This window comes from Triturus cristatus, chromosome 4_2, assembly GCF_964204655.1.
Source record: "Triturus cristatus chromosome 4_2, aTriCri1.1, whole genome shotgun sequence".
Lineage (NCBI taxonomy): Eukaryota > Metazoa > Chordata > Amphibia > Caudata > Salamandridae > Triturus > Triturus cristatus.
In genome coordinates this window covers 190,117,756-190,127,188 of record NC_140586.1, presented here as the reverse complement: position 1 = coordinate 190,127,188, position 9,433 = coordinate 190,117,756, and the positions used below count along the sequence as shown (strand labels likewise).

General features: G+C 43.7%; 1 protein-coding gene across 1 annotated transcript in view; it reads right to left on the bottom strand.

Moving 5' to 3' along the window:
• Positions 1 to 1,275: 1,275 nt before the first annotated feature.
• PHETA2 (PH domain containing endocytic trafficking adaptor 2) overlaps positions 1,276 to 9,433 on the bottom strand; it is a 58,256-nt gene continuing 50,098 nt past the window's right edge. The window contains exon 3 of the mRNA XM_085601096.1: positions 1,276 to 2,440. The gene's annotated coding sequence lies outside the window, so the exon portion shown is untranslated. The remainder of the gene's footprint in view (positions 2,441 to 9,433) is intronic.

Sequence of the window (9,433 nt, the reverse complement as noted above, 5' to 3'; positions counted from 1 at the left end):
TATAGAGGAAAGAAAGCACATAAGGAAAATGTATTGCACCATAGGCTAAAAGTACAGAGAAATGAAAACATGCACTGTTCCAATAAGGAACCAGCAGCTTCCATATACAGCATGCATTTTACTGGCAGGTCACAGGGTCAGTTCTTTTTTCAGCTCATGTTGAGAGGAGCTCTGAATACTTCAGGGTTTGTCAACTTATTTAGTAATTTTATTCCTCATATTTCGATTTTATTCACTCATTTGACATCTAAAACATATTTAAAGACTTTTTACCCCCTTATTTCAACATCTGAAAGAGAAGGTTGTTGCTATGCCTTCAATTCTTGTAAAGCGTCCCTCTTGTGAGATGAACATGACAGCCCTGGCCCAAATAATTGATGTGTGGTTTGCTTACCACCTTTAGCTTCAGATAAAGTATGCACATCTTATTTTCTGATACTTTTGCTATGGTGCCATTGTGACTGGAATTTGCTGGGTGGCCAGTTGTTTTTCCTTACATACTTTTGCAAAACATTATTGCCTCAAAATCCAGACATGTTATAACAGATATCTTTCTTGCCAGGCTGTGTTGCATGAATTCCTTGGTTTATAGGCACTAATTAATCCTACCACCCGGAGGGTGTTGCTTTCTGACTCATTCATAAGGTAAGGAATCGTTGGGAAGAAGTATCCATGACAAGAAAAAGTTACTACCGTTGGTATGAATATGTCTTGTGAATTCTATATCTTTCCATAAATTCCTTACCGCCCTCTCCCCTCCATTGATGAGTTACTGGCGTTATTATTAAGATACGAGTACATGCAAGTTAGCGCTCTCTTGGTTTCTCCTGGCATGCCCTGATGTGGTGTGGCAAAAACATACTAGGACACTTGAGGAGGCCTAACAGATGGTTTTCCACTGACTTTGAAGACCACTTCTTGGTGCACATGGAGCAGTACGTGGTTTTAATGTGGATTTATGACTTTAAAAAACCTAAACTATAATGTCTAGCCAACTTTGACGATTCTTGGCTCCTTTTCAGGTGGCATTAAGTGGAAATAAAACAGTAAACAAGAGATTAACAAAATACAAAAATATAGGTGTGTTCCATCTGAGACTTCCAGCCAGACAAGGCATTTAAAATTGTATCTGTCTCGGAAGATCAATGCAAAGTAATAAATGTTGGTGCACAAGGAAAGGGCACAAGAAAGCTTGCTGCCTTCATAGATTCAGCGCTCAGTCCATCATCTCCTTGTGATTGCTTCATAGATTGTGCAGCACATGAGGATAGTCTGGTGAATTCTACAAAACTACGTTTAATCATTCAAAACGGTAAATATGTAAACTGTTACACAATACGGTAGATGTATAGACTTCACTGTACATTAGGGTATATAACAAGTGAAAAAGAACACTGGGTAACTTTAAGGAGGTGCACATTCATGGGGCTAGTTGTCAGAGTTAAGGAGGGGGGAAGGAGCACTCTAATACTGTGAGGCCTTTTCGCTAAACACACATGTCAAAATAAACACAGAGCAAGGGATAAGTGGAGTGACCTACCCACATCACCGGGCAGAAAACCCTTGGTAGCTAAAGGAGTTGGCTGGACATGCCCTGCTTTCACCCTCTCCCTCCTTTAATGTATATATGTACTTTTATATTTTCTAAAGTGTAAATATGGTTGCACAAGCACCTAAAGCTGTTTGTTAAGTATGCAGATATAAGGCACGTATCATGGCATAAGCTACCTTGGCCGTGAGAAGTGGATGTAGGCTTTTGGTATAGTCTACTCCCCTGAAGATCTCTCTGTGCCATCCTAGAAGATTCAAGGTTTGTGTGTGTGTGTGTGTGGATGGGGCACCTGGGAACTCCTAGCTCCCTACCCACAGTACTGCTGAATGTTTATAGGGGTTGATGGAGATGGTCAAGTATATCTCGTTAGTTACTTTTGAGTGACACACATCTATGCCGCCTCTTTGTTCCAGAATTTGTGCCCATTCAATATAGAAACCTCATTCTACCTGGGCAGGTGTCTGGCTTCTCTGTCCTACAGAGGGACATTTAGTTGGACAAAGATTCTTTCAGTGTGGCTAACACACTGGGTGGGAGCTGCTGATGCCCTGTGCGGCCATCCTGTAGAGTTTGTCTTCAAGTTTTGCCTATACACCCCATCCCTTAATCCATTACTGGGCCTGATTACAGATGGGGATCCGCCCTCATCCCTCCTGAGGCAAAATTATGCAAATCTCTCTGGCAGTAGGCATCCGTCAGTGCAGGGTAAGCTGCGAATAGTGTCTACGTATTTATTGTTCTACTGTATATCTGTGCTCACTCCAGGTTCTCTCAATACAAGTTTATCTTCCATTCCATCATCCATTTGAAGAACAGGGACATCACATCAGGGTCCCAGGACCCAAAGATCAGAATACAAGTGCCATCCTTTAATAAAGGTCTCTGTACCTGTTGTAAAAAAAGAAGAGTGGGTTACTAGGGTCTGCATCATGGCATCAGGAATCTCAGTTGTGACATAATGTACTATTTATCCCAAAAGGATTCTCTGTCTGATGCCCACCCCAAACCATCTTCTTGTATTCCTGAATTAACTCTGTAAATGACCTTGTGGTTGATCAGGTAGATCAGACTGATTGCTTTAAAAAAAATAAAAAGTGGGACTATCTTGACTTTTGAAGTAGTCAGGCGTTGTCATTACTCCGGGTAGTGTAATGTGCAAATTTCAGCACCTAACTGCTGCATTCACCCTTAGTTCTATAGTTTTTTTTTTATTTCTAAACACAAATAGTAGTTGTATATCAGAATATCATCAACAAAAATACTGTACTCGAAATATTTTATATCCTAAACATTGAATAGTAAATACAATATTGTGACCACAAGTATATGTTATAGATTTTCCTCTATTAATGATACATTATGTCATTTGAAGATATATAGGGCCTGAGTCACAAAGGTAACTTACACTTTTGAGTAAGTGTACTACTTTCGGTATTCACAAACTCCGAGTATAAACTTACTACAATAGTGTAAATGTGTAAGCTACATGGTTCTACCACCATATTAATGCAATTGGCTTACTCTTGTTGGGGAGGGGGGCATCCAGTGCTTAATTTGAACCAGTTGTTGCTGGTGGGGTGCCACAACACACATTTTTGGGGATCAGCACTTATGTTTTTTCCATCAGACATTAAGCTGAGGGAAAAAATCATAGATTTAAAAGACAGAGGAAAAGTAAGAGGGCAAGACCGTCACAGCGGGAGAAAGCAGAAACCTGCAAGAGTCTAGATAAAGAGAGTGTTTGGTAGTGGATTTAAGAGGCATGAAGTGGATTTAAGACTACCATCCCTGGTATTTGGCAGCCGGATGTATAATTGCACCGGCTGCATGCTTCTGGGCAGAGCTTCGGGCACCGGCACTCGTTCTTTTACAAGCTAAGCACTGGTGACGCCCGGCTCTAAATCCCTCCTTGACCCTTGGTAAACTTCTTTTACTCCTCCCTAATCTCATCCCCTTTCATAGTAAGTCTGCTCCCTTTTGCCACCCACTCCCTCCAGTACCACCCACATTTACTGCTAAAACAAATACTTATGTGTGCGTGAGCGGAAACTGCATTCGGGGGGGTGGGGAGAACTCCACACACGTAAGTATAGGTAAATAGATAATGCGGAGGCAGAAAAATCTGCACATAGCTTGTGAATTGCAATTTGTAGTACGTTTTTTAGTACTCCAAAACTACAAAGTACAGTTTGTGAATTAGTCCCATAGTGTTAAAGCACTTAGATGTGGAGTTAAGAATAGTAAACAGATACTTAAATATGCTTACTTCTATGATATTGTGTCAGTCTATATTCTGAAAATGATATTTTTATAGAACAATATTTAAAACATATCCAGACACACCTGCAGATGTCGCGAGAAGAACTGGAGAAATAGCAAATCCTTGGAAGACTGCACCACCTACAAGAACGCCATGACAGAATACCACCACTGCATCAGATCCACCAAAAGGACCTTCATCCAAGATCCTCACCAACGCCACCAACTCCAAGGAGCTCTTCAGCATCATCCAGGAATTCACCAAACCCCCCAGCGAAACCACAGACATCTCCGCTTCCCAGGACCCCTGCAACAAGCTTGGCTCCTACTTCCATCTGAAGATCAACGGCCTCTACGACAACTTCAGCGACCAGACACCTGACTCCAAAACCACTCCATCCTCCAGCAACATAGGCCAGTCCACCTTCTCCTCCTGGACCCCAGTCACCACTGAAGAAACCGCATCGACCATGAAAGACATCCACTCAGGATCCCCCACAGACCCCTGCCCGCCGCACATTTTCCACAGAGCTACCGCCGCCATAGTTCCAGAACTACTACGCACCATCAACGCCACCTTCGAAATCAGCACGCAGAAGTCAGGCCCCTACTCAAGAAGCCCTCAGCAGATCCCACGGACCTCAAAAACTACCGGCCCATCTCCCTCCCTCCATTCGTGGCCAAAGTCACAGAGAAGACCGTTAACATCCAACTAACGAAATTCATTGAAGACAACTCCACCCTCGACCCCTCCCAATCCGGATTCCGCAGCAACCACAGCACTGAGACTTCTCTACTCGCCGCCACAGATGACATTCGCACCCTCCTTTGCCAAGGACACACCGCAGCCCTGATCCTACTCGACCTCTCTGCAGCCTTCGACACCGTCTCCCACCACACACTCACCTCCAGACTCCACGAAGCCGGCATACAGGGAACTGCCCTCGACTGGCTCTGCTCCTTCCTCGCCGGCAGAACCCAAAGAATCAGACTTCTGCCCTTCCTCTCCGAACCTGCACTGGCTCCCGTCAAGAAAAGAGTAGCTTTCGAGATACTCACCCGCGCCTACAAATGCCTCTACAACACAGGACCCCAATACCTCAACAACAGAATCTCCTTCCACGTACCCAAGAAGAACCTCTGATCTGCCGACCTCGCGGAACCCCTGCACATCCGCAGAGCAAAAATGGGTGGAAGAACCTTCTCCTACATCGCGGCCGAGACCTGTAATGAGCTGCTGATCAACCTCAAACGCGCCCCCACTCTGCACATCTTCAGGAAGACCCTCAAGACCTGGCTCTTTGACTGACCGGAGCTGCCCCCCCCCCCCCCCCCCCCCCCCAACCCCAACCCCCGGGACTCTCACCGGTGAGTAGCGCCCTTAAAAGTTCCCTGATTGATTGAAAACACCAGTTTTTGGTAGTACACTCAGTGGTGCACCTTGCAATCCCTCATTTTCATATTATGACTGAGTAGGAAACATGATAGTGAAAGTGTTCCCACTTCTGATTAATTGACTTAATACTAAAGATAGTTATTTGCTTTAGTGCGTCAATGTGTGTTTTCTGCTTTTTAAAAATGGAGATTGCATATACCCCCTGCCCCTCCAGAATTAGATCTTGGATAGATTAAGATGCTTGAATCACTTCCTTTGCTCAGGCTTGGCATCGCCGGTAGTTTGAACATAGACAAAAGACTGACAATTATTTAGTAGCACATTCACTCTAATTTCAAACTGTCAAAACTCCAGCCACAGAGGTAAAATTACTATGCACTCTCCTCATTCTAGAGGTCATCATAGTACAGATTTCTGTAGCACATCAAGTGTATTGGAGTCCCTGGCGAAAGACATGCTCTACCTGCTTCATAGATAAGATCTGCCCTTTCAATTACAGATTTTTCCCTAGGATTAAAACTACCAGGTTCAGGTTTCACCCCGTAATTTTGGAGTAAGGGAGACCTTGCTTTGCACCGTGACTGACACCTCGCTGAGGATGAAGAAGTCCTTTTTAATGGCTATTCCACTTGTCATTTTGACCAATGATCCGAACTTAGTGCATTGACTCATTTCACCCCACCACATGGCATCAAAATATGACATTTGTAAGGCATTCTCTGCCAGGGCTATTTTATGTGGAGATAGATGTCTGGCCTTGTACTTTAAAGATCTTAGTAAATGGACACTCTCTTTGGGGTATGATTTACTTTAAAGTGCAACCCCTACCACTTCCACTAAAAAGTAGCAAAGACCAAAGCTTTAAGTGTTGCATAGACTGGAATTTTCAAAAGAGGTGCTGACTTTCTTTGGCTTCTTATGACACAAAATCTTCATCTCCTCAGATGTTTTGCCCAAAAACTCTAAAAAACAAAACAAACAAAAAAACCTTTGGACCCGCAAAAAATAATGAATAAATATAGTTCTGAGAGGTTTTACCAACTTTGTTGCAGAACTTGTTTATCCAAGGAGACCTCCGTCAGCACCTAAGAAGTCTAAAGCCATGTCCTCAATCCTGCCCTCATCAAGTAAAGGTGCATAATCCACAACAAAGTCTCATTTAGCAGCGGTCTATCAGTTGGTATTGTACTTGTCAACAACCCGCTTCTTTCGAGCCCAGGTTCATGCTCTGCTGCTGATGACTCAACCTCATCTCATATGTGGGAGTGCCGTAGTCCTTCATCATTGCGGAAATCTTGTTGAGTTGTGAAGTTGTTTGTGTTGATGATAATAGAGAAAGCTCAGTCCCTATAGCTTCCTTCAGGTACTAGATCCAGCAATCTCCCAGTGCTACCGGTGCCATGCAGCTACCTCTGAGTTCCGCAAACAAGATTACAAATCAGCTACTGGCCCAGATTCTGGATACAGAAGAAGAAATTGAGAATGGTAAGCATGAACACCACTCTGAAGCTGTCCACACTTCAGACAGACAATGTTCAAAATTTGCAATCAGGGTGGCAAGAATAGGCAGGAGTAGGAGAGCATCTACCTCATTTTGTAGTTATATATCTCATTATGTTACCCATCAGCAGCAGTACTGTGGTAACTATCTGCCTCCCCACAACCCAAGTCTATAACACCAAACCTTCACTGGTCCTCGTTCCAGTGGATTTTCTGCAGCCTCAGCTGCATATGATGGACATATTCTTTGACATGGTGAGGAGAAAGAGAATGCAGAATACAATGAACAAGGGAGGGATGATGTTCCATTGGTAGAAGAGGTGAATGAGGACGAGGACAACGATGCTAAGGCAGAGTGGTGATACTACATGGTTCTCAGGAGTAGCAGAAGATGCCGCTTCAGATTGACTCTTCTCATGGTAATATTATGAGATTTCATACATTGGTAGAGCCTACAAAAAAGTTTCCTTGCCTGTGATGTCTGAATAGGAAAGTGTTTTCCATACATTTGAAAAGTGCAACCTCCGGAATCGATCAAATTTGTTCCCATTTTAGATCACTTGAGAATTGAAGGGAAGGGGCCCGTGAGAGACTCCGCAATGATGCTGCCCATCACCTAGAGAAGAAGTATTGAGCCCCAGACAATACCCCAACATGCCGCAAAGGCCACCCAGAGTCAGGGTCAATTATCATGACGGTGGCTCTGTGTCGTTCATACAATTTTAGCGCTCCAGGCTCAGCACTGCCAGACAGATGGCAGGTAATTCAATGCTCGTTTAATTAGAGAGAATTCCCCTACTGCTGTCAGTCAAGTTTGAGAATCCTTTGGCTGTCACTGGGGAGATGCTGTCATCAAATGCGGAACATCTCCCCATTCATATTTTTCATTCCTGAAGGCAGGCGAGCCAAGGGGGAGGCAAAGGCAATCCTCTGTGGAGGTACAAATGCTTCTACTGTGATAATCAACACAGATTTAGACTTTTCAAGTGCAGGTTCCACCAGCTAGTGGGTGCTTCTTTCCTATGTGTACTAAATTACAAACACCAGACATTTATTTGGGCTGTAAGGGCAGATCCCGATATTCCTTCAGAGGAGGGTAATCTTACTATAAGTGTCAAACAGACATCAAAGGAACAGGGCTATTTGATATCAAGAGACAGTAAAAAGAGTTCTGTGGCTGTTCAATGCGGGAATGAAGAGGCACCTAAGACACTGCAAAACAAGTCTGGCTTCTCAATGCTGGCAACCACCCCCAGATCCCAGATGGTGGTGGCAGGATCTCGGACGTTGTTTCAGAATGGATAAAAGTCACTACTATTTAAATGGTGCTTCAAGTAGTGGAATTCATGCAGAAACAACCAGTGCAGAAAAAACACTTTTGTCTGGCAGAATTAAGGAAGAAATTATCATTATGCTTCTGAAAGTGACAATATAATTAGTCCGTTAATCAGAGCATCAAAAGGTTCCTTTCCTGATTTTGTTTCTCATTAAGGAAATGCCATGCCACTGTAGGCCCTTTCTGGCCATTAGGATGTTCAACAAGTTCCTCGAAAAGCAGGCCTTTATAACGGTCATCCTAATGGAGGTCAACATCTTGCTGGACAAATGAGTATTCAATTCAGCATGTGTATTTTCAAATAGTAATTCATTCCAAGCACTGACAATATCCTTGACAACATCCCAGACTCTCAGTGTATGGTCAACTTAACCAGTGCAAGGCCCTTCCCTTTAGCTGCAATCTGTCCTAAGAGTATTCATCAAGTTCCAGCTCATCTGAGGAAGAAAGATCATCACTTTTCCCCCTACCTAAGTGACTGTCTGTTAAAGGGGCCAAAAGCACATAAAGCACTTAAATCCAGAAATACCTGCCGGATATACTTTTGGCACCTAGGGTTTATCCTGAACTAGAACAAGGCTAACTCACAGCCATCCAAGAATATTCTCATTCTCAGGGTAGTCATAGGCATTAGATCTGTCATCCTGCTCATCATTAATTTCTGTCTGCCAGCTTTGAATGTGCCCTGTTCAGCAAGAATTGTAGCATCAATGGCAACACGCCTAGGGATATTTGGACAGTGTGATAGGGATAACTTGCCGTCTTCAGCAAGTTCTTCTCTAGTGACTGATGCCTCAAAATGTCTGAGTGGGGTGGCCCTTCCAGCCTCTGGAACCCTTGACCCTGATGACAATTGATGCCTGTGATCAGAAGAGGACAATATGTTTCACATCAATGCCATAGAGTTGAGACTAATACAGTGCAAACTTCAGGCTTTCCTTCTCCAGCTACAAGGACAGACAGTGTTGATAAGGAGAGGCAATATGATCTCAATGTTTTATGTCAACCAAAAAGGTCGAACAAGTTTGTACATCCTGCCCGAAGAGGCACAGGAATAGTGGGTATGGCAGACAACAAAACGTTGTTCCTCTCCACAAAACACGTTGGAAGCCTCAGCAACTACAGGGCAGATGTACCAAGCTGGTGAGTGAAAGACTGCTGCAAATGGGACCTGCATTTTGATCAACTTCATGCAATCTTCAGGTGATAGTTTCATCTTCAACTGGACCTTCTTGTTACTCAGTTAAACAAGAAATGGTGGCCAGCAGGCATGTGCAGTTGGACTTCAGCCCAGAAAGGAGGTGTCTTAGATATTTGTTTACGCCTTTCCTCCATTTCCTTCAAGCCCCTACGAGCCATAAGCAAAGTCAAGAAGGAATCTACACTCTGG